The sequence below is a fragment of the Hylobates moloch genome, unplaced genomic scaffold (assembly GCF_009828535.3).
Source record: "Hylobates moloch isolate HMO894 unplaced genomic scaffold, HMol_V3 SCAFFOLD_1, whole genome shotgun sequence".
NCBI lineage: Eukaryota > Metazoa > Chordata > Mammalia > Primates > Hylobatidae > Hylobates > Hylobates moloch.
Genome location: NW_026652276.1, coordinates 83058625 through 83085901, shown reverse-complemented (window position 1 = coordinate 83085901; position 27277 = coordinate 83058625). Strand labels below are relative to the sequence as shown.

The following is a 27277-nucleotide window of genomic DNA, read 5'->3' as shown; positions in this document are numbered from 1 at the left end:
TTGGAAACTATCTGGGACATAAGTACCTTCATTGTTAGTTGTCCCTTAGAGAGCAGGAACTGAATAGTAGAAGAAATCATAAGAATAGATCAAACGTATCTTTATTCCAATGTTCACTGTTGAAAACTGTGGTTCACCTGTTTACTGAGAAGCAACAGGTCACAAGCAGAGCTAACAAAATTAATGTAAATGTGACTACATTTGAAAAGGGTAAAATCACATCTCTCAACATAGTAGGCATTCATCTGCTGAAATAATAATAATGTCAGGTCACAGAAACTTCAGCCTTTAAATTTTTTACACATTTCCTAGATTTGTATTTCTAAGAAATGGGGTGATGCAGATGTTAGATCCAAACATTCCTGGATTATGACCTTTGTTTTACTGCTTAATCACAGTATGACCTTGAGAGAGTTATTTAACCTCTATAAGCCTCAATTAAAATCGGGTTGTTGATAATTTAAACATACTTCAAACATTTCCCATTGCTCTAGGGTAAACAAACAAAAGCCTTTATTATTATTATTATTAATGTTTTGAGATAGAGTCTCGCTCTGTTGCCCAGGCTGGAGTGTAGTGATGTGATCTCAGCTCACTGCAACCTCTGTCTCTTGTGTCAAGCGATTCTCCTGCCTCAGACTCCCGAGTAGCTGGGATTTCAGGTACCCGCCACCATCCCTGGCTAATTTTTTGTATTTTTAGTAGAGATGGGGTTTCACCATGTTGGCCAGGCTGGTCTCAAACTCCTGACCTCAGGTGATCCGCCCACCTCAGCCTCCCAAAGTGCTGTGATTACAGGTGTGAGCCACTGCAGCCAGCCAAAAGTCCTTGTTATTAAACAAACAGAAGTTCTCATTATGGTCTACTATGTCCTGTATTTTCTGGTTGCTTATCTCAAACCGCAATCCTTGCTCTCTGTACTCCAGTCATACTGGCTTTTAGTTCTTTCCTTCAAAGTGATCTGTTCCCTTCCTATTTATATGAGTAGTAACCTTTACTGGAGTTCTTTTTTTCTTCATATGCTTTTAAGTTACTGTCTAGGTTCCTTTCATTTCAGCCGGAAGATCTCCCATTAGGGCATTTCTTGTAGGCAGGTTTACTAGCAACAAATTCCCTATCTAAAATATGCTCAAAGAGCAAAAGGAAACCCATAGACAAAAGAATGAAAGGAAACCAGGAAAACAATGTTAGAACAAAATGAGAATATCAATAAAGAAACAGAAATTTTAAAAAGGAACCAAATAGAAATTACAGAGCTAAAAGTTATGATAGCTAAAATGAAAAATTCACTAGAGGGATTAACAGCAGATATGAGTAGGCAGAAGAAAAGAACCAGTAAACTTGAAGATAGGTCAATGGAGATTATTCAGTCTAAGGAACAGGAAGAAAACAGAATGAACAAAAGTGAACAGAGCCTATGGAACCTGTAAGACACCATTAAGTGGACCAGTATGCATTATGGATATGCCAAAAGGAGAAGAGAGAGAGAAAGGAGTAGAAACAATGTTTGAAAAAATAGTGGATGAAAACTTCCCAAATTTAAAGAAAGACATGAATCTACATATCCATATCCAACAAGCTAAATGAACTTCAAGTAGGATAAATTCAAAGAGATCCACACAAAGACACATTATAATCAGCTATTGAAAGCCACAGAGAAAATTTTGAAGGCAGCAAGAGAAACACAACTTGTTATGTTCTTATGTACAAGGAATCTTCAATAAGATTAATAAGCCAGGTGTGCCGGTACATGCCTGTAGTCCTAGCTACTCAGGAGGCTGAGGTAGGAGGATTGCTTGAACCCAGGAGTTCATGGCTGCCATGAGCTATGATCATACCACTGCAATCCAGCCTGGGCAACAGAGTAAGATCCTGTCTCTAAAAATAAAAATAAAAATAAAGAAGCATGAGTAAGATTAACAGCTGATTTGTCATCTGAAAGCATAAAGGCAAGAAGGCAGTAGAAAAACAAATCTGAAGTGCTTAATAATAAAAAAACCCAAAGAACTATTAACCAAGAATTCTATAATATATCCAGCAAAACTGTATTTCGAAAATAAAACAGAAATTAAGACCTTCCCAGGAAAATGAAATAAATGAGATTAATATTAAAAGCACCTAGTATCATAGTAAAAAGAGAAGAAGTGCAGCATAACAATAAAGACACAGGCTCCATGTCAAATGCCTGGGTTTGAATCCTAAACTTCACTGATTGCCATGTAACTCTGGGAAAATTCCTTAACGTCTCCATAGCTCAGTTTTCCCACCTGTAAAATAAGAATAATAATGATACCTCCCCCTCACAAAGTTGTTCGGAGGATGAAATAAGTTAAAGCTATAAACTCATGACAGGGTGCCTGGCACATATTAATCACTGAAATGTTGACTATTACTTATTATTATCATTATCATTTTATAGAGGTTCTAAAAATTTTAGTTCTTATTTCCTTGAATTTCCCATATTTCTGTGAAACAAATACTGACTATTGAGGAGGTATGATACAATAATAATCTTTTTGTTTGCAGAAGTATGAATTGGTAAAATAATAAAAATTTATTTTAGGTATGATAATGCTATTAGGCTAAATGTTCTATCACCTCCTTTGGCAAATCCTTTATTATCAAAGACACTGAGTAAAATAAGTGATCAATGACTATATTTTTTTTCTCTCTCAAGCTTTGCCTCTGAGATGCTTATCCTTTTGTGGTATGGACTTAATGCTTTTTATATAAACAAATAGCCCCACAATATTATCATACCTAAAATCTTAACAATTCTTTTTTTTTTTTTTTGAGATACACTCTCGCTCTTTCGTCAGGCTGGAGTGCAGTGGTGTGATCTCGGCCCACTGCAACCTCTGCCTCGTAGGTTTAAGTGATTCTCCTGCCTTAGCCTCCTGAGTAGCTGGAACTACAGGTACGCGCCACCACACCCAGCTAATTTTTGTATTTTTAGTAGAGACGAGGTTTTGCCATGTTGGCCAGGCTGGTCTTGATCCCTTGACCTCGTGAGCCACCTGCCTCGGCCTCCCAAAGTGCTGGGATTACAGGCATGCGCCACTGCACCTAGCCAACAATTCTTTCATATCAAACACTCAGTTGGTGTACACATTTCTTTGTCTTATATTTTTAAATTGCCTGTTTGTTTGAATCTGGACTCAAATAAAATCCATACATTAGATCTGGCTGATATGACTCAAGTCTCTTTTAATCTCTAAGTGCTCTAGCCAATCTTTTATTTTTCCTTCCTTATTATTTTTAGCTGAAGAAACTAGGTCCTTTTCCTTTTAGAATTTTCCAGTCTGGATGTTCCTGACTCTGTCCCCCTGGTGTAATTTAACATGTCCTTCTCTCCTTTTTATTTCCTGTAAATTAGGCTTGATCATATTTAGTTTTTTTTTCCTTTGGCTGGACAGCCTCATAGGGGAGGTACATACTTTTTTAGCAAGTACATAATTTCTTTCTTATGTAAAACAGTGATAATAATGGTGTCTAACTCTTAAAGTTAAGAGGATTAATTTACTACAGGTCAAATGTTTAGATTAGTACCTGGCACACAGTAAGCACTCCACTAACATTAGCTCTTATTGTTACAATGCATACAGAGAACCAATAGGATTTGATACCAGCTTAGATGTGAATTTGTGAAGAAGAAGCTGAAGATAACTAATATTTCTACCTTGAGTGGCTAAGTAGATGTTGATATCATTGACTAATACAGGGAATATATAAGGAGGAGAAGGTTTCTGGAAAATTAGAAGAAAATGAGTTCAAGTTTGAACAGGTTGAATTACACGCCTGTGGGATAACCAGGTACCAATCCTATATAGAGAGCTGCAAATGGAGGTTCTGCAATTTAAAAGAGAGGTCTGGGGAGCTGCAGATAAAGATCAAATGTTGGGCGGAAAGGGAACTTAATGAAGGTCACATTTATCACTAAAGACTATAAGACCTCTTTGAAGAATGGATTGGCATTGGGTAAGGAGAGGTAGTAGCACTTCAAGAAAAGGAAATATGTGGAAAAAAACATTCCGACAAAATCGTCAGTATATTTGTGGCTAAAGGAGTGCTTTGACTATAAAAGAATGTGTGTTGGAAAACAGAGGGAAATTAATTTATGTAGACAGGGACAAGGCTACGTTTAAATGGCTTTGAAATTCAGGAATAGGTAATTCAATTTAAGCAGAAAATAAGACACTGAAAAAGTTAGCAAGACAGCTGAACTCTGCTGTGGCAACATTATACAAAAACCTATCATAACAGAATCTGAAAAGTAAAATGTAATTGCTATATTATTCGAGAGGATTTTAATTTATGCCAGTTTTATTTCCACCGAAGTTAAAAGGAATGTTGTCTAGGCACTGTAACTTTAGGCAATAGCCCAAAGGTGGAAGATGTTATCTTTAGTACCTTCCCATATCTCTTCCCAGTCCCTTCTCCTGCCTCTCCACTTCCCTGATGAACCAATGTTCTCAATCTGCTCTAAAAACTACATTTTTGCAATGATGCAATGTCTTGTTCCCTGAAGCACTCTGGTTACATCTCTTTGCTCAGTTCTACCCTGCCAGGAAATCATTCATTCTGTGTCGCCAATCTACAGATCTCAGCTAAGAAAAAGACAAAAACTGATTGTCTAATTAAGGTAGTGCATACAACACTGTAAGTGATCAAAATACTAGGAGATATTTAATTTCAAAAAGAGGAATCTACTAACACCTACGAATTTCAAGTTGTTAAAATATATACTATCTCTCTGTTTTCTATACTATACATTCCAGTTACACACTAAAAGGCAAAAAATGTCACTAATTTTCCTTATATTACACTTTGCACACCAGCAAAGCCAAGTTTGTTGCATAGATATTTACTGGGTCACTACTAGGAAAAAGTACTGAGACAGACTCTACTGAAACTGCAAGGATGAATAAAATATAATCTACGCCTTTACTAGATTATAAGGAGTTTACAGTCTAATAGGTAAAACAACTGAACACGCAATCATCACATAAGGATCTAAGGACTCTGTAACAATGTTTCTGAAACTTAACCTATGTATAAACCCCTTATGAAGACAGAAAAAAGGTTTTGTGAAACACCCTCCACCCACTGACTTATTATATTGTTACTGAAATATAGAAAAATACAACTATGGATAAGGATAAACTTCCTCTTGCTTCCAGATCTTATTTCAAATACAACACCAAAACAATTTCCGAATATGCACATAAAAGCTATGAATAACACATTTCAAATTAGTATCATACAATGTGTTTGTGAAAATGAATCATTATAGTCAACATAAAAATGGTACTGACGGCTATTTCTCCTTTATTTTTCAGTTACATTTTGGTTTGACATGCCTATAGTCTAGTGATATGGTTTGGCTGTGTCCCTGTCCAAATCTCATCTTGAATTGTACCTCACACAATTCCCATGTCATGGGAGGAACCCAGTGGGAGGTGACTGAATTATGGGGGCGGGTCCTTCGTGCGATGTTCTTTTGATAGTGAATGAGTCTCATGAGAACTGATGGTTTTAAAAACGGGAGTTTCCTTGCACAAGCTTTCTCTCTCTGCCTGCCACCATCCATGTGAGACGTGACTTCCTTCATCATGATTGTGAGGTCTCCCCAACCACGTGGAACTGTAAGTCCAATAAACCTCTTTCTTTTGGAAATTGCCCAGTCTCGGGTAATCAGCAGCGTGAAAATGGACTAATACGTCTAGTATACCCTAAATGATTTAATATCATTTGTTTCTACTCAAATGACTGTAAAACTTTTAGTTCACTCTGAGCTCATCAGAATTTCACTTAATACAAGTGAACCATTTACAATATTAAATCTATTTTTGTTCTTTTCTCATTAGACTAACATAATTAAACATAATCATAGCCCTGAAAATACATGGTAGTAATTGGTTGTAAGGTAGGCATGGCATACCACATGATCTAAGAATATGCTCATACTGATTTATTTTATATTAACATTGAAATTTTAGCCCTCTTTCTCCCTGTGGAGAATATATTTGCACACTCAGGTCCATGTACCCCTGTGTTGAAGTAAATTGCTATAACAGAAATAACAAATCTGAAAGGCAGAAATGATAGGGAGATTAATTCCAACTGAAAAGGATCCAAAGGTTTTATGGAGGAGGTAACATTTGAAATGAACTGTGACATTTGAGTTTAGTGCCAAGTGTCTACGTTTTCTGAAATTTCCTTTCCATAAAGATGACACTGAAAATATAAAGCTACTAGAGTAGCTTTATAAAAAGACATACAGGAAATATTCAGTGGTAAGGGGAGTGAGGAGACAAAAATCGTAAATTTTATGAACAAAAGTTGAGGGGTTTCTTTTGAGGAGAAAGAAAATCAGAGAATAAAATTGCAAGCATTAGATGTGCTATCTGCAAAATAAACAGCATACTTTGCATGTTGTAAAGTTTACACATACTATCTTACATTCTGATGCAAATGTACCTATTGATGTAATGTTTTAAAAATGCATTTAAAAATGCATTCACGTAAGGACAGCTTCAGGAATATTTGTATTAAACTTTTTTTTTTTAACATTCATGACATGCAAACTTTTGATGCTATACAGCAAAAGAAATTTTCCATTTTTGTCAAAATTCTTTCTCCTCCATGTTTTTTTCTGTGTATACTTATATAAAAAGAACAAAGAGGTCAAATATCATAAACTCATAACTCAGTGTAGAACACCCATTTTCTCATCTCTAGTTTCTGCAGACTACAGTTACATTTTATCCACTCCCTGACTAACATTTCTTATATCTCACAGCACAAGTGTGCACTGGTGTTCTACAAAGTGTGAGTGGAAGAAAACAATTTACTAGCCAGATTAAATTTCAAGTCATCTTAATTCAGGAAATATTTACCTAGTCTATAAACTAGACACTGCTGATTACAATAAGAAAACATCAAACCACAGCAGAAAACTGGTTTTTATTTTATATTCTCTGATGTTTCCATAACTATTCCCAGATCTGTAAAAGTTTCTTTTTTTAAGACAAATTTATTAAACAGTAGCTCATTCAGAATTTTCTGATAAATCACAATCTATCTTTAAATCAAGGAATTGTGTAACATTACACATTTTGACTTGTTCAAAAGAAGCTAAATTTGAATCTGTGCAGCATGGTGTTATTTATATATGCAGCCACTCATACAGAGAACATCATGCATGCTTTTAGCTCCATTAATTGTTAAATGTTAAAACAGTACAACTTCTGAGAAAACGCAGTAGAAGTAAAGAGAGGGTTTCTTTCATCCAAATATACATTTAGGAATAGCAATGGGAAATAGATTTATATGAAGTAACTGAAATGGCTGCTACATACTAATTTTGAAGATATTGTTCAAAATATTCAGACTCTAGAAAACAAAATGTTTAAGACGTATTTTATAACGTTACTGTACCACATTTTAAAATTTTAACACCTTTAGATTTGTCACTTGCTATAAAATATGGAAATTCTTAAAAAGATTTTTACTTCTAGTTTTATCACTGTTATTATATTTTACTAAAGATATTTTAAAATTGACTATAACTCTACTTTTGGTATTAGAAAAGTGAAAAATAAAGGTCAGATAGTACATAGTAAACTTGTTCTGGAAATGACTATTTTTTGCACTTTTCAGATAATGACTTAACTATCACTTACGACACACTAGGAAAGATATTTGACCTTTCCAAGTCTCAGTTTGGGCATCTGTAAAATGTAATGATATGTCTTTTAAAATTGTTAAAGGTTCAAATAAGTACCCAGCATCTTAAAAAATCAGTGGATAAATAGATATTAGCTTTGTTCTTCAATCCTCAACACGTGTCAAAATATATTTATCACAAATATTTAATGATAGTTGAGTACAGTGGCTCACACCTGTAACTTCCATGCTTTGGGAGGCCTAGGTGGAAGGACTGCTTGAGGCCAGGAGTTTGAGGTTCCAGTGAGCTATGATTGTGCCACTGTAGTCCAGCCTGGGTGACCGAGCAAGACCCTATTTCTAAAAATAAAAACATAACAACCCTTTGTGCTAAAAACTCAATAAATTAGGTATTGATGGGACGTATCTCAAAATAATAAGAGCTATCTATGACAAACCCACAGCCAATATCATACTGAATGGGCAAAAACTGGAAGCATTCCCTCTGAAAACTGGCACAAGACAGGGATGCCCTCTCTCACCACTCCTATTCAACATAGTGCTGGAAGTTCTGGCCAGAGCATCAGGCAGGAGAAGGAAATAAAGGGTATTCAATTAGGAAAAGAGGAAGTCAAACTGTCCCTGTTTGCAGATGACATGATTGTATATCTAGAAAATCCCATTGTCTCAGCCCAAAATCTCCTTAAGCTGATTAGCAACTTCAGCAAAGTCTCAGGATACAAAATCAATGTACAAAAATCACAAGCATTCTTGTACACCAATCACAGACAAACAGAGAGCCAAATCGTGAGTGAACTCCCATTCACAATTGCTTCAAAGAGAATAAAATACCTAGGAATCCAACTTACAAGGGATGTGAAGGACCTCTTCAAGGAGAACTACAAACCACTGCTCAATGAAATAAAAGAGGATACAAACAAATGGAAGAACATTCCATGCTCATGGGTTGGAAGAATCAGTATCGTGAAAATGGCCATACTTCCCAAGGTAATTTATAGATTCAATGCCATCCCCATCAAGCTACCAATGACTTTCTTCACAGAATTGGAAAAAACTACTTTAAAGTTCATATGGAACCAAAAAAGAGCCTGCATCACCAAGTCAATCCTAAGCCAAAAGAACAAAGCTGAAGGCATCACGCTACCTGACTTCAAACTATACTACAAGGCTACAGTAACCAAAACGGCATGGTACTAGTACCAAAACAGAGATACAGATCAATAGAACAGAACAGAGTCCTCAGAAATAACGCCACATATCTACAACTATCTGATCTTTGACAAACCTGACAAAAACAAGAAATGGGGAAAGGATTCCCTATTTAATAAATGGTGCTGGGAAAACTGGCTACCCATATGTAGAAAGCTGAAACTGGATCCCTTCCTTACACCTTATACAAAAATTAATTCAAGATGGATTAAAGACTTACATGTTAGACCTAAAACCATAAAAACCCTAGAAGAAAACCTAGGCATTACCATTCAGGACATAGGCATGAGCAAGGACTTCATGACTAAAACACCAAAAGTAATGGCAACAAAAGCCAAAATTGACAAATGGGATCTCATTAAACTAAAGAGCTTCTGCTCAGCAAAAGAAACTACCATCAGAGTGAACAGGCAACCTACAAAGTGGGAGAAAATTTTCGCAACCTACTCATCTGACAAAGAGCTAATATCCAGAATCTACAATGAACTCAAACAATTTTACAAGAAAAAAACAAACAACCCCATCAAAAAGTAGGTGAAGGACATGAACAGACACTTCTCAAAAGAAGACATTTATGCAGCCAAAAAACACATGAAAAAATGCTCATCATCACTGGCCATCAAAGAAATGCAAATCAAAACCACAATGAGATACCATCTCACACCAGTTAGAATGGTGATCATTAAAAAGTCAGGAAACAACAGGTGCTGGAGAGGATGTGAAGAAATAGGAACACTTTTACACTGTTGGTGGGACTGTAAACTAGTTCAACCATTGTGGAAGTCAGTGTGGCGATTCCTCAGGGATCTAGAACTAGAAATACCATTTGACCCAGCCATCCCATTACTGGGTATATACCCAAAGGACTATAAATCATGCTGCTATAAAGACACATGCACACATATGTTTATTGTGGCACTATTCACAATAGCAAAGACTTGGAACCAACCCAAATGTCCAACAACAATAGACTGGATTAAGAAAATGTGGCACATATACACCATGGAATACTATGCAGCCATAAAAAATGATGAGTTCGTGTCCTTTGTAGGGACATGGATGAAACTGGAAATCATCATTCTCAGTAAACTATCGCAAGGTCAAAAAACCAAACACCGCATGTTCTCACTCATAGGTGGGAACTGAACAATGAGAACACATGGACACAGGAAGGGGAACATCACACTCTGGGGACTGTTGTGGGGTGGGGAGAAGGGGGAGGGATAGCATTAGGAGATACACCTAATGTTAAATGATGAGTTAATGGGTGCAGCACACCAACATGGCACATGGATACATATGTAACAAACCTGCACATTGTGCACATGTACGCTAAAACTTAAAGTACAATAATAAACAACGACAACAACAAAATAAAAACATAACCAAAAAACCCGCTAAAATTTAATGGAAAAGCAATAAATAATGTTAAATTTACATTAAAATAACTCATCGCTAGGTATCTAGCACTTACCAAAGTTTTTAGTTTATAAATTCCTGTAAGAGCTGACCATTAGGCTCATTTACTTCCTCAAATGTTAGATTTCAACAATATTAAACTAAGGCCAGGCGCGGTGGCTGATGCCTGTAATCCCAGCACTTATGGGAGGCTGAGGCAGGCAGATTAGTTGAGGTCAAGAGTTCGAGACCAGCCTAAGCAACATGGCGAAACCTCATCTCTACTAAAAATACAAAAATTAGCCAGGCATGGTGGCATGTGCCTAAAACCCCAGCTACTCAGGAGGCTGAGGCAGGAGAACTGCTTGAACCCGGGAGGCGGAGGTTGCAGTGAGCTGAGATCACACCACTGCACACCAGCCTGGGCAACAGAGCGAGACTGTCTCAAAACAAACAAACAGACAAACAAACAAACAAACAACTAAAACTAAAATATCTACATGTCTCTGAACATATGTTCTTTCAAGTCTATATGCCTATTTCCTCTTTCTAGATTCTCTTCTATATTATACTTCAAAAATCTAGACCACATGTCTCACTCCTCTGCAAACGTTTCTTGATCCCCTGTGCTAGACAGAATGAATCATTTCCCTTTCCATTCTTCTCCTAAAACTTCCAGGGCTGTCTCATCTTTTGACTTCCCTGGGCTACACTGGATGAAGAGGGGTCGTGTTGAACCACACATAAAATACAGTAACACTAACGATAGCTGATGAGATAAAAAATAAAAATCACAAAAAAAATCTCATAATGTTTGATAAAGTTTCCAAATTTGTGTTAGGTTGCACTGATAGCTGTCCTGGGCTGCATGTGGCCCACAGGCCATAGGTTGGACAAGCTTGACTTAAACCATGGAGACAGTAGAGTTCAAATAAAACAAGTGAGTTGTTTAAAAAAAAAAAAAAAAAGACATTTTAACAATGGCATAAACTTTTTTTCTTTCTTCCTTTTTTTTTTTTTTATATGGAGTCTTGCTGTGTAGCCCAGGCTGGAGTGCAGTGGTGCAATCTCAGCTCACTGCAACCTCTGCCTCCCGAGTTCAAGCAATTCTCCCGCCTCAGCCTCCTGAGTAGCTGGGACTACAGGCATGTGCCACCATGCCTGGCGAATTTTTGTATTTTTAGTAGAGATGGGGTTTTGCCATGTTGGCCAAGCTGGTCTCAAAACTCCAGACAAGTGATCTGCCCACCTCTGCCTGATCCACCCACCTCAGCCTCCCAAAGTGCTGGGATTAAAAAAGGCGTGAGCCACCGCATCCGGCCACAATGGCATAAACATTCTTTGTCAAGCTATCTTGGTGTATCAGGATTAGTTTTGGCCATGAGTGACAGGAAGCCCAAAAGTGAATGGCTCATACAATATAGAATTTTATCTCTGTCATGTCAAAGAAGTCCAGGGATAGGCAGGCCAGTAGGGACAGTGTAACATCATGTTAGTAAGAACTTTCTTTCTTACTGCTGCTTTACCCATTCTCAGTATAGGGTTTCCACTCACAGTCCAATTATGCTCACAATTCAGCCAGCAAGGAGGAAGGGGCGAAAAAGAGGATGTGCACCCATTCCTTTAAGGATACATCCTGAAAGTTGCACACACTACTTCTGCCTATATATCTCTTGCCAAAATTTAGTCAGATTACTACACCTAGCTGCAAGGAAGACTGGGGAAATGATGTTTTTATTCTAGGTAGTGATATACTGGAAAAAAAATTAGAAGAGAGGGAAAATCAGTATTAGGGACAACTATCAATCATTGCCATACTTGGTTATATCTTCTCTGTGGTAGGTACCTGACATTTTAAATTTACTAGCTAAGACCAGTATTTCTGACAGTATGTACACTATAAAGTTATACAGCAATTCCTTCTACATCTCAATTATTAAGTATTACTATTGGGAGAGATGTATCTCTACAAAATTTAAGTAATATTCATAATAAAATTACCAAGGAGAAAAATGAAAAAAAAAATTTTTTTGAGGCAAGGTCTTCCTCTGTAGCCTAGGCTGGGGTACAATGATACAATCTTGGCTTACTGCAGTCTTGAACTCCTGGACTCAAGCAATCCTCCCACCTCAGCTTCCCAAGTAGCTGGGACTACAGGCTTGAGCCACCATGCCTAGCTAATTTTGTTTATTATTTTGTAGAGACAAAGTCTCACTATATTGCCCAGGTTGGTCTTTAACTTTAGGGCTCAAGCAATCCCCCCTCTGGGCTCCCAAAGTGCTGGTATTACAGGAGTGAGAGCCACTGTGCCCAGCCAAGAAATTTTAACAAAAACAGAAAAAGCCACTTTATTTAAAAGGTTGCCGGCCGGGCGCGGTGGCTCACGCCTGTAATCCCAGCACTTTGGGAAGCCGAGGTGGGCGGATCACGACGTCAGGAGATCGAGACCATCCTGGCTAACATGGTGAAACCCCGTCTCTACTAAAAATACAAAAAATTAGCTGGGCGTGGTGGGGGGAACCTGTAGTCCCAGCTACTCAGGAGGCTGAGGCAGGAGAAGGGTGTGAACCTGGGAGGCGGAGCTTGCAGTGAGCCAAGACTGCGCCACTGCACTCCAGCCTGGGTGACAGTGAGACTCAGACTCAAAAAGAAAAAAACAGTTGCCTTAGGACAGATTATTAAACATACAGTAAAATATTAAATAAGAATATCTGAAGATAAAATATAGCCACTATAATAATGAAATTACATATAAACAAAACTGCATGTAAATGCAACTGCAAAAATACGCTCCGAGAAGACAGAGGATTAAGGGAGATTTAAGAAATAACCTCTGAATTATTTTATTATACTTTCTATAAATGCTGTTCAGACATCTTTAATCAAGTAAGAGCTGATCACAAAACAGAACAGTAAAAATTCTAATGGATAAAGCAAAGTCAGGTCAGTCCAAGTTCTCAAATCATGTAATTTTAGACAAGTAACTTTACAGATATTGATGAGTATGATAAGGGTAAGAAAAATGTAGTATGTGCCATCTTTTGTGCTAAGTGCTTTATGAGCAATGTTTCATTTAATATTCCAGACATAATGATATTATCCTTACTCTAGAAAAGAAAAAATTGGGTCTTAGACTAAGAAATTGACTCATGATCACAACAGCTACAGAAGCAGCACAACACAAACTAAAACAAAGGTTTTTCTAACCCGAAGTCCATGTCCTTAACTATTATGTGCCCTACTTTCCGTCAAACTCTCTAGACCTTGGTTTTCTCACCCATGACCTAAGGGGAATGCAGAGTACTCTAAACTATTCTATAGTACATTTTGGTTTTTTAAGATGTTGCCATTCTAGTTGTCTGACTCTTTATTCCTCAAATAAAAGAACGTTATATTAATAGGTCTAATTGGCCTACTTGCTGAAAGTCAATAAAGTTATCACTAATATACATAATGTAGAAATCTATTTATTAAAACAGACAAAATGGCCGCAATTTGTAAGGTAAATTTGAATGTTTAGGATATATCACTGATCTTTATGGTAGATTTCATGCCCCTTGGTGTATCTGTAAAGCAGTAAGCCATAAAGTTCTATGAGGAAGAGGGAGGAAAGCTAATAAAAATTGAATTTAAATTTCATAATCCTTTTAAATTCAAATAATGCATCGTTTTATAGGTGAAGATACTGAGGCACAAAGAGGCCGACTTGCTAGAAGTCACATCACTAGCACACAGTGACGTTAGTACTCGAACTCTATTGGTTCTAAAATCTAAGCTCTTTTCTATCCACCCTGCCTCCTGTGGTTAAATTATATTAACATATTAATATCCTTATTTCAATTTTAATATAAGAACACTAAAGATACTAATTGATTTAGCACTTTCTGGTTTATTATGATTGCTAACAAACATTTGCTGAGTATAGTAAGAACATGTGTATTAAAATAAGTACCCTAAATACAATTATGTTATCAGTAACCCTGGAGTAATAAAAATTAAGCATTACCAAATTATTAGGAACAGAGAACAAGGATGATTAGGGAAAACCTCAGGGAGATGATTATATGTGGATATGGTATTAGAGAGAAAGTTTGATTTCACCAGAAGAAATTTTTTTAAGTGTGAAAAGAAAAACAATATTCTAGGTAAAGGGAATAACATGAATGTAAGTGTGGAGCCAAAACGTGTATCCAAGGTAGGGAACGTAGTCCACATTAGGTAGAGTGTACAGTTCTTATTCTTGAATAACAGTAAATATGCTGAAGACAGCCTGGGCACAGTTGCTCACTCCTGTAATCCCTGCACTTTGAGAGGCCAAGGCGGCTAGATCACTTGAGGTCAGGAGTTCGAGGCCAGCCTGGCCAACATGATAAAACTCTGTCTCTACTAAAAATACAAAAATTAGCTGGGAATGGTGGCACGTGCCTGTAATCCCAGCTACTTGGGAGGCTGAGGCAGGAGAATCACCTGAACCCAGGAGACGGAGGTTGCAGCAAGCCAAGATTGCACCACTGCACTCCAGCCTGGGCAACAGAGTGAGACTCTGTCTCAAAAAAAAAAAAAAAGAAAGAAAGAAAGAAAGAAAAGAAAATACGCTGAAGACAAACTGAGGAAGGATCTTAAATACCAAGTTAGAAGGTCTGGATTTGATCACATTGGAAATTAGAAGCCACCACACGTTTTCTAGTAGAGAAATAAAAGGAACCGAGCAATGCTTTAACCAGATTAAACTGGGAGTTGTGTACAAGTTTCAATGGAATTGATAATGGCCAGGAAGAAGGGAGATCAGTTAAAAGGTTTTGACATTTATATAGATTGTGACATCAAAGAAAAAAACAGAAATTCTCCTGACTTCTGAAAATTTTGATTAAAACATATATAAAGTATATATTATATAATATATAAATAGCTACTACACTTCAGCTCTGAAACAACCCATAATATAATCTCCCTCTCTAACCATAACATTTTACCTTTAGTTCTTACTATGTCATCTCATTATACCAGTTTATGTATCTGTGACTAGTCTCCTGACCTCTCTACTTCATTTGGATAAATCAGCCCTTTCCTGGCCTCATTTTATTCCAGCCACATGGTAAACATATATTTGAACTACTCTCTCACTAGCACTCTGAATCTGAATCAGTGTTGAAATCTACCCTCTTTTCTTAACTCAAAGGGCTGGCAAAAGCCTCACAACAGTGTCATAATAAACTTAAGGTTTCTAGTTAATCAGTCACTTATGAACCTCTCAAATGAACACTTCTTACTCTTTAACTGATATTTAACATCTAATAATATTAAATATCACCTCTCTTCCTGAAATTCTTGGATTTAGATCAGTTGCAATTAATTACTCTCTTAATATTACCCTAAAAATAAACTGTGGGAAAAAAAATTTTAAATAAAAATAAGCTGTGGGAGTCAGCATTTTTAAATTTTAAAAAAAGGTTTCATTTAATGCTAATGTTAACTTCCTTGATTGTAAAGCACTAGATGCTAAACAGAAGGTTTCTATAGAAATATGTCAATATTTTATTATAAAATATTCAGTTAGGGCAATAAAGTTCTAATTAAGAAAAAACAAACAAGGAAAGCTACAAATCAAAGAAAGCTAAAATGCTGCCTTAGGAAAATGAATAAAATATGCTATAAGCATTAGTAGACAAAATTATGATGATAAAGCCTTTAAAAATAAATAAAATTTCTCTCTAGCCTCTGCAAAATGTTAAACTTAACAAATGAACCAGTTTTCAAAAAAAAAGATTGAACATAAATACAAACGATCGATATGTGAATTTATACTTCTAGTAATTAATGCTTCTGGATTTAATGAGTTAAATTAAAACAATTAAAACAGAGTTGAAGAAGCAGGATCATGGAGTAAATAATTTAGTAGAAATTTATTTATCTGTTATTTAAGAGAATTTTTCAAACATGATATAAAGTTCATGATTGTAATTCAGATTTTATCACTTAGAATTTTCTAATGTGGATAAAGGCCCTGGTAAAGTTTTTCTTTAGGTAATATATGTCCTTACACACAACAGAAATTAACACTTAAAATAAAATTAAAAAGCATCAGTTACTTAAGAGAACCATCCTTTATCAAAAAACTCTCCATATCTGGAAGACTCTACAAATCCTATAAATATCAATAAAAAATTTAAGCAAGATGCCTAAAAACTCTACCAAGGCTATATATAGGTGGTATGTGGTGTATGTGGGTGTGTGTGTGTGTGTGTGTTTGTGTGTGTATATATAAATATATATATATATACATATATATATATAAATATATATATATATACATATAATTTTTTTTTCTTTTTTTTTTAGAGATGGAGTCTTTCTATTGCCCAGGTTGGAGGGCACTGGCACAATCTCAGCTCACTGCAACCTCAACCTCCTGGGTTCAAGTGATTCTCCTGCTTCAGCCTCCGGAGTAGCTGGGATTACAGGTGTGTGCCACCATGCCCAGCTATTTTTGTATTTTTAGTAGAGATGGGGTTTTGCCATGTTGGCCAGGCTAGTCTCGAACTCCTGACCTCAGGTGATCCACCCACCTCGGCCTCCCAGAGTGCTGGGATTACAGGCGTGAGCCACTGCGCCCAGCCTACCAAGGCTACATTTTCATACTCTTTCCTTAATAATTCATTACAATCTCAAGTAATTTACTTTTATATATATTTCCGAATGTGGAATCACCTTAACCTTTCTGTCATTTTCTGGTAAAAATAAAACTCAAAAAAGATGACGTTCAGAATTTAACTCACACTGAAATAATTTAGTATATTTAGGCCTATAATTTCAGTTGTAAATTAAAAGTAATTTTCATTTTAAATGTTTTTTTAAATCATTTAAAGCAATATTTTAAAAGTATTTGAATAACTAGCTACAAGTATAAGATATGATTCATTTAAAATGTTAACATTCAACTGGCTAGCAAAAGAAATAATAATTTCAAATTATATATGTTTTCTAAGTCAATTCTCATTCTCAGAGAAAACCAAACTTCCTTAAAAGCTTAACTATCATTTTGGTCTTACTGTGATCAATGTGGTCAATCTTGTGACATCACTGTTGGGAAACCTGCAATAGGAAAACAAGAATTAGCAATCAGCCGAAGCATACTTAAGAAATTTCAGAAACTAAAAAGTTTGCTTAAAATTTGTGTCTTTCTTGATGCTGTAAGTCATATTGAAATTAACCTACAGTATCAGGGTCCATATAATCAGTATGACAAAAATAAGCATAAAAGGACTGGAGTTTATTTATAGATCATTATTTATTATAGTATGGCAAATCATGTTTTTGTTTATAATCACCAACACCCTAGGGTGAACATAACATATTAAAAAATAAGCTGTAGGACATTTAGGCTACAAGTTTTATTTGTCTTCAAATTATGTACTCAGAAGAGAAAAACAATGTCTTAAGTATGTCACAAACTGAAGACAATTAGGTATTATTTATAAATACTTTTCTGTCTATGATTATCAGTACAGATTAGAACCAAAATGTCATCTACTTAATACTGGAGACATTACCACATGTTAATATTTATGAATAGTGACAAAATTATCAAAAGATTGAAAATATCACTGGGAATAATTCAGAAGAGGAAAAAACTATTTTTTAAGCTATAAATGGCTTCAAGTTTATCCTTGTGAAATCTTAATTTTTGGAATTTTTTTGTTGTTTTTTTGAGACAGGGTCTCACTCTCACCCAGGCTGGAGTGCAATGGCGCAATCTTGGTTCACTGCAACCTCTGCCTCATGGGTTCAAGTGATTCTTGTGCCTCAGCCTCCTGTGTAGATGGGACTACAAGTGTGCACCACCATACCCAGCTAACTTTTTGTATTTTTTGTAGAGACACTGTTTCACTATGTTGGCCAGCCTGGTCTCAAACTCCTGGCCTCAAGTGATCCACCTACTATGACCTCCCAAAGTGCTGGGATTACAGGCACGAGCCACCGGACCCAGCCTGGAAATTTCTTTATTAACAAGGTCTAATTTGAGATGAGCCCTTAAACATTTAGTGTTAAAAAGTAACGCATGGTTATGGCATTTTAAGGTTCATAATGGGCTTTCATGTATTATTTCATCAGATCCTCATAACGATTCCTTCAAAGGGGCAGGAAAGAGATATTCCTTATTATAGACTCCAGGAAAACAGAATTTAGAAATGATACGTGACTTGCCTAAGCACAAAGAACTGAATTTTTCCTGGTTTCTCTTTTACCTCAGACCTTTCACCTAGTCCGTCCTACCAACTACTCTTCCTCACTCTATCCTTAATTTTACCTTACTAGTTCATGATTACTGGCTCTCCTATATTACCATTATATCCTCCCTACTTCTATTCTTTTTTTTTTTTTTTTCCTGCCTCAGCCTCCTGAGTAGCTGGGGACTACAGGTGTGTGTCACTACACCTGGCTAATTAATTTTTTTTTTTTTTTGGAGAGACGGGGTCTCACCATGTTGCCCAGGCTGGTCTCAAACTCCCGGTCTCAAGTACCTACCTCTGTTCTTAAAGCAAGTTAATCAGATCACATCGTTCCCTTACTCAAAACTGTACAATGGCTTTAGCAGCTCTTAGAATAAAACCCACAATACTTATTATCATGACCTCTTAGGCCCTTTGTTACCTGGTGCCCTGACTGCATTTCCTGCTTCTACCATGTTCCAGTCACAATCGCCCTTTTGATAATCCTCAAACATATCAAATTTGTTCCACTTCAGGGCCTTGACACTTGGCTCTTCCCTCTGCCTGGAGAAATTGTTCTCCATATCTTCACAGGACTGGTTTTCTCACTTCAATCAGGTCTCATAACAAACGCCACCTCCTTAGAGAGGCCTTCCTTTACCACCAGAGGCTGCTGTTAGCTTTAACGCCATGAAGGAAGATCACTGGAGCACAAGTTTAGCACCTGGAACCCAATAGCTAATTAGCTGCTGAATGAATGAGTGAACAGGTATTTATCAAGTTCCTACTGCATCCAGCATTATGTCAAGAGCTACAAAGGATCCTAAAGAAAGTTTAAATAAAAACTCTTCAAGAATTACTATCTATTTAAATTAAATATGCCATAACAACTTGGTATACGTTTTTAAGTCACTGCAAGAAGCATTTGGGAAGCTTAAAAAAAAAGCAAGGCAGGGGGTGATGGGAAAGCGGGGGTAGTGAAATAAAGGGGTACAATAATGAGGGTCTGGACAGTGAAGAAGAGGAAATGCAGAGGGAATGGGAAACCCAAATCTTAAATGGTGAAACCAGAAGGCTTCACGCTAAACTAAGTATTAGGAACAAGGATAGCAAAAGAGTGAAAGAATATTTCAAAGGTTCTCACTCACATAATGAAAGAAATCTGAAGTGGCAGGGTGGGGTGACTTTTGTTGAGAACAAGAGGACAGGCCAGTGTCACCATGGGCCATTCAAATGAAGATGCTTCCCACCAGCAGGTAGAAATTTACTTATTTATTTATTTATTTTTTGAGACGGAGTTTTGCTCTTGTTGCCCAGGCTGGAGTACAATGGCGTGATCTCGGCTCACCGCAACCTCTGCCTCCCAGGTTCAAGAAATTCTCCCGCCTCAGCCTCCCGAGTAGCTGGGATTACAGGCATGCGCCACCATGCCTGGCTAATTTTTTTTGTATTTTTAGTAGAGACGGGGTTTCTCCATGTTGGTCAGGCTGGTCTTGAACTCCTGACCTCAGGTGATCCGCCCACCTCGGCCTCCCAAAGTGCTGGGATTACAAGCGTGAGCCACCGCGCCCAGCTCCAGCAGGTAGAAATTTAGAAGAGTCCAAGATTTGAAAATCAGTTATATAAAAGTACAGTTCAAGCCAAGACTGTGGGCAAGTTCACCAAGGGAATATGAAGAAAAAAACAGAACAGCCAGCATAATTTGGCAGAGACCTATAAGTAGGGCCCATGGGAAATAAGAGAAGTGGAATTGCAGGGTTTTTTGTTTTGTTTAAGTTCAAGAAGTAGAGACATAGAAAATACAATGAATAAAGGCACATGAAGAAAGATTTCCAAAGAGGAAAACATGTTGAACAGTTTTAGAGGGGTAAAAGTGTTAAGAGGGGTAAAAGAAGATAAGACAGGAAACATTCTCTCTAAACTAACCTTCTCTACCCCTATCATACCAAATTAGATCAGAAGGTAGCTACATAGGCCAGGCGCAGGTGGTTCACGCCTGTAATCCCAGCACTTTGGGAGGCTGAGGCAAGCAGATTGCTTGAGCCCATGAGTTCAAAACCATCCTGGGCAACATGGTGAAACCCTATCTCTACAAAAAATAGAAAAATTGGCAAGACATGGTGGCACACGCCTGTAGTCCCGCCCAGCTACTCATGAGGCTGAGGTAGGAGGATCACCTGAGCCCAAGGAGGTCAAGGCTGCAGTGAGCCCTGATTGTACTACTGCACTCTATCTTGGGTGAAGGAGTAACCCTGTCTAAGAAAAAAAAAAAGAAGATGGTCACGTAGATAAAACACATTACTCTCTCTGCATCCAAAAAACTGCTTTCAAGGACCTACTTGCCTAACATTAAGCTCTCAACTTTAATCAATGCAAAAACAGTCTTTTGATGGTAACAGAGTCAATACAAGAAGTCTTGTGAAGGAAAAAACTACTTCTATAAAACCCTGGGATACAAAACAGGTATTAAAACTATTGTAAACAGTCACACTCAAACTATGCATATCTGAATAAAAGATAAATTCCATTTTACTTTTGATTTTTTGGAAAAATTATAAGTTAATTAAGGATAGATCTACAGTTAAAAATATACAGTTTACTTAAAGCACTAAAGCTCATAGGATAAAAAACTAGTAAAGGCATTCCTTCCTCATGGTAGCAATTTTTATACATAACTTACTAGGTACTTGCAATTGCATGAGGAAAAAAATACGTGAAATTAAAATTACACTAGAGGATAAAGCCAGACTAATCTTAAAGCTGCTCATAAAAATCCTAAGTGGCTTTTACAAGCAAAAGGTAATTCTTTCAAATCATTTCAAAACTAAGAAACATATTCAAATTACACATATAAAAAGTAATGTTACATTTTATGAAAACATAATTCAACTAATGTATTGGTTATATGCTATTTCTCTACAAGTCACTGTTTTAGTAAATATGCACAGAGAAAAATCTCAATAATATTAACCCCCAGAAAACATCTACAAATGTTACCTACCTACCAATGTGGGAAAAGAATTTTAAGTCATGATATGCAATCCTATGAGTATTTTTTCAGCAATCAGCACGTACTATCTTTATTTTTCCTCATGCTGTGCCCCAAAACAAAGTCTTTCTTTATGTACTCAATTTTAACATACTCAAGTCTTAACCTTTCCTTGACTATACTACATACCTACAAACTAAAGATATTTATCCATACCTACTTCAATAAAAAGTCAATGAAATAAATGAATACCTATCTGCTTTTTCTCACTTTGCTCCATCTTAACACAAAAGTAATGCTGATTAATCCTGAAATTCGTTTGTAATCATCACAAAATATTTAATCATTCATTTATATATCAGTTTGATTTTGTGTGTGCTCTATGCTCTTTTCAAGGTATGGTTATACAATAAAAAAATTATTTTCAAAATTTACATGTGAAAAATAATCTCACAAATCATGCGCTATTTGTAGACTGTATCAGTGTTGTTATCTTGGATTATGGACCATGGACATGGAGAAGTTAAGGACTGTCTTTATCATTCTCTTTTTAAAGTGTCAACTGTACATATTTTGGCATTTATTTTTAAGGTTTATAAAACAAATTTTTTTTTTTTTTTTTTTGGGATGGAGTCTTGCTCTGTCACCCAGGCTAGAGTGCAGTGGTGCGATCTCTGCCTCAGCCTCCTGAGTAGCTAGGACTACAGGCGCCCGCCACCACGCCCAGCTAATTTCTGTACTTTTAGTAGAGACGGGATTTCACCATCTTGGCCAAGTTGGTCTCGAACTCCTGACCTCATGATCCACCCGTCTTGGCCTCCCAAAGTGCTGGGACTACAGGCATGAGCCACCGCACCCGGCTAAAACCCTAACTTGCTAATCATTTCAAATACTGACTTCTTAAATTTGAAGATTATTATTCAGTACGGAAGAAAAATCACAGATAGGATATAAGCAATACTTTTTTGGCAGGAGGGGAGGATACTTGAAAATAATAGAAAACTATATATTGGGAAACTGGTGACAATGTGATCCACCCAGTGTTGTGCAACAGAACTTTCTGCAATGATGGGAATGTTCAGTGTCTATGCTGTCCAATATATACCTGCTATGATTTGGATATGGTTTGTTTGTACCCACCAAATCTCATGTTGAAATTTTATCCCCAGTGTGATATTGCAGGTAAGTGGGACATAAGGTAGGGTGTTTGGGTCATGGGGGTAGATCCCCCATGAATGGCCTGGTGCTGTTCTGGCAGTAATGAGTGAGTACTTGCTTGAAGACTTGATTGGTTCTCTAGGGAATGGATTAGTTCCTGTGAGAATGAGTTGTTATAAAGCCAAGACACCTTTGGGTTTGGTCCCTCTCACCCATGCCAGCTTCCCCTTTGACCTTCTCCACCATATTTTGATGTAGCCCTCACCAGAAGCTGAGCTGATGACAGCACCATGCCTCTTGTACAGCCTGCAGAACTGTTAGCTTAATAAACCTCTTTTCTTTATAAACTACACAGCTTTAAGTATTACTTTATAGCAACACAAAATAGACTAAGACAGTAGCCTATAACCAAATGTGGCTACTGAGCACTTGTAATATGGCTGGTGTTACTAAGGAACTAACTTTTAAATATTATTTAGTTTTAATTACTCAAATGTAAATAGCCACATGTGGCTTATGGCTACCATATCAGATGGTACTACTATGTATTTCAGAAACCATACCTGGACTGAACTGTAAATGGTGCTCCTAAATATTTGAAAAATTATTTTCTCCATTTTTTTATAACTGGAAAAAGAAAACCTCAATTATATTTCGTAGGGTATGTACATTTCAATAAAACTGCTCCAAATTGGGAGGAGAGGAATTCTTATATCTTCAAATGTCTTTCAAGTTTATGTTTGGGGAAACAGGTTTATTTTACCATAGAATCTTTAATGTATAATAGAGCTTATGTGGGAAATGAATCTGGGGTTTTGGAGAACTGAGTTTTAAACCTCTTCAGATTGCATCATTATTGCTTGGTATTTAAAAGCTGCAATTTGCTTTACTTTGGTCAGCTGGGCAGAACTGCTTTACTTTGTTTTCTCATGTACCATTATGACTAAAACTAAATTTACATTTCCATAAATTACTAAGAGGTATCAATAATTACACCATCCTTTCTGGAAAAAACTGGCATTCCATCAAAATGCATTACATTCTTCATTTGTATCACTTGTCTTTATTGTTCTGTGTGACTGAAACTTCTCTAAAAAAAGGTATAATTCCCATAGGTTGAATCACAAAATTTTCAGATGGCTAACAAAAGCCTTATTACGTGAAGTTTAGCGAGAGCTGAGATGACAACTTCATTGTTTTGCTGGTGATAAAAAACCATGGAAACAAAGCATAACTGGCTATTAGACTTGGTAAATTTAAAAAACACACACACACATAAGCTGCCTGTTTTTCCACACTTTACCACTCTATTCTTTCAACACTGGTTAGCACTTCTCAACATCTTTACTCATTCCCTCTTAAGTTTCCATTTTAGAGCCATAAATGGGCTTACAGCAGAGGAAGGAGGTAGTAGCACTGCCAACTGCTATTGAAACATTCTTGAGGTTAATGTATACACAATATTCAAAAGTGAACCAATCACTTAGGTGAAGTAATACAATGAAGTTTCATTTGAGCAAAACTTTGTGTTGTTTTAGTTATATATACTTTTATTTATTTAACAACAAGTTTTTAGGGAATTCAAATTATAGCAACCCACAGTGAGCTTTGGGTTAAACCTTTAGGAATTAATATTAAGTTAAAGCACATTGCCTGATTATATAAATTTTTAGTTTTTTATATCAAAATTAGAGTCCATTTTGGTCCTGTCCACAAATGCCAAATTGACAGATAATTTGACCCTCACAAGATTGCTTTTTTTTTTTTTTTTTTTTTTGAGACGGAGTCTTGCTCTGTCACCCAGGCTGGAGTGCAGTGGCGAAATCTCGGCTCACTGCAAGCTCCACCTCCCGGGTTCACGCCATCCTCCTGCCTCAGCCTCCAGAGTAGCTGGGACTACAGGTGCCTGCCACCACGCCCCGCTAATTTTTTTTGTATTTGTAGTAGAGATAGGGTTTCACCGTGGTCTCGATCTCCTGACCTCGTCCACCCGCCTCGGCCTCCCAAAGTGCTGGGATTACAAGCGTGAGCCACCGCGCCCGGCCACAAGATTGTTTTTTTTAAAAAAATCACTCAAATAAGCCAGCAATCAAGACAAACACAAGGTAACAGTTTCATAAAGTTTTCAAGCACCATAGCTAAAGAACAGACATGATGCTATTCCAACCCACACCTTCAAAAATCAATTTCAGACTATGGCTGTGAAGACTGGAAAAATAATCATGCAATCTAATAATACAGAGGTCAAAGAAATATTTAGTTAGGTCAAATAACTAAAGTTATCATTACTAATAAATACTAAGTTTCAGAAAATTTGTATTTTACTGTTTTTATTCAAAGAACATTGCTGTGAATATTTAGAGAAATTAAATGATTACTGCTCTTGGCTTTTCCTAGAACGTAGAATAATTTCATCACAAACAAAAAATTTGGTCTAATGTTTTCAACAGGGACTACATAATCCTGGTCCTTACTCAGAATTTTGGCATATATTCATTATGTACCTTAGGCAATCTATCAGTATTTCTTCAGTTTGCAATACAATAATTATCAGCTTCACAAGCGATATTGTGAAGGTTAGTTAATTATGTTTATAACATTTTTTGAGGGTCACAGATGAAAGAGGAGTGTAAGGCATACATACAATTAATTTATAGTACTTGGTGAAAAAATGCCACTTAAAAATATTTAACAGCAACAACATGGACGAACCTTAAAGACATTATATGCTAAGTAAAATAATCCAGTCACAAAAGGACAAATACAATATGATTCTACACATATGTGGTACCCAGAATAGTCAAATTCATAGAGACAAAAAGTAAAATGATAATTGCCAGGGACTAGGGGAAGGAGGAGTGGAAGTTATTATTTAATGTGTACAGAGTTTCAGTTTTCGAAGATGAAAAAAAGTAATGGTTGTACAACAATATGAATGAATATACTTAATGCCACTGAATACACTTTAAAATGGCTAAAATGGTAAATTTAATGTTATGTATATTTTACCACAATAAAATAACAAGTGTGAAAATCAGAATATGAATCACAAGCCAATTTTAACATTTTCTGATTCACTCATTAAGACATGAATCGAATAATTCTTTTGTTCATTCAGTAAATATTTATCAAATGATTTCTATGTGGCAGGTACTGTGTTAGACCTGGGAATATAGCAGTGAACAAGACAAAGTTTCTGCTTCATAGAATTTACATTTTAGCAGTAGAGACCTACAAAATCAGTTTTGTAAACTATCCTTCTTATAGTGATAAGTACTACACTGAAGGGTAAAGAGATGAAATGATGGCAAGGAGGTATCTCTGAGAAGATAATTACCCTGAGAATGAAGTAAAAAGGAACACTCCAGATAGAACAGAAGTGCCAAGGCCCTGAGTTGAGAAGGCCTGGTGTTTTAAAAAAATGACAAGAATGCCCAGGGCTAGTGCAGAGTAAGATAGGGGGTAGGAGAGCAAGGCAGAGACCATGGAGAGCCTGGAAAGCAATAGTAAATACTCTAGATGTTATTCCACATGTGCTGAAAGCCATATGGGATGTTATGACTAAGTGAATGATGTGATTTGATTTAAGAAAACAATAACACTCTAGCCACTGTATATGGAATAATCTTGGGGATATGGGAGAGAAAGGAGAATCAAAACACAGTGACCAGCTGAGCAACTGTAGTAACTCAGGTAGAAATAAGAAGACTATCACGGTAGCCGTACTGGTGGTGAAAAAAGTGATTATTTTTGATATTTGATTGCTGATGACTAAACAAGAAAAAAAAAGAGAACAATTAAGGATGATTCCAAGGTTTTGGTCAGATCAACTGGGTAAATGACATTGCCAAATTTTGAGATAAAGAGCAATGGGATAGGAATAGGATTGCTGGTGGTGGTAGTGGTAATAGCAGTAAGGAACCAAGAGTGTGATCTTGACAAAGTTAAGTGCTCGAGTAAAGAGTTTCAGGAAAGACAACATGACAAATTGTGACAAATGCTGCCGGGAAAACAACATGAGGACTGAGAAATGACCACTGGATTTAGCAAGAAAAATTACTTTATTTTTTGAGGCAGAGTCTCACTCTGTCACCCAAGCTGGAGTGAAGTGGTACGATCTTGGCTCACTGCAACCTTCGCCTCATGGGTTCAAGTGATTCTCCCACCTCAGCCTCCCGAGTAGCTGGGATTAGAGGTGTGCACCACCACAATCAGCTAATTTTTGTAATTTTAGTAGAGACGGGGTTTCACCATGTTGGCCAGGCTGGTCTCGAACTCCTGACCTCAGATGATCCGCCTGCCTTGGCCTCCCAAAGTGCTGGGATTACAGGCATGAGCCACCATGCTGGCCTCAAGATAAATTTCACTGGTGTCCATGACAAGAATGTTGTCAGTGAAGTGGTAAGGACAAAAGAATGAATACAGTAAAAAGCAGAGAAAGTGAGATGAGGATATGAAAGCAGCATATATGGACAACTCTGACGGAGTTTTGCTTTGAAGGGTGGTAAAGAAATGGTACTATCCCTGGAGGGGGAGTGGAGTCTTCAAAGTTATTTTTGTATTAAAATGGGAGACAGTATAACACATATGCTGATGAGATGATCTAGAGAGAGAAAAATTGATG

At 36.8% G+C, this 27277-nt stretch overlaps 1 protein-coding gene across 3 annotated transcripts in view; it reads right to left on the bottom strand.

The window, feature by feature from the left end:
• BAZ2B (bromodomain adjacent to zinc finger domain 2B) overlaps window positions 1-27277 on the bottom strand; it is a 385701-nt gene that overhangs the window by 254339 nt on the left and 104085 nt on the right. For all 3 annotated transcript variants that reach the window (XM_058441739.1, XM_058441732.1, XM_058441742.1), the window contains one exon: window positions 17346-17388. The gene's annotated coding sequence lies outside the window, so the exon portion shown is untranslated. The remainder of the gene's footprint in view (window positions 1-17345; window positions 17389-27277) is intronic.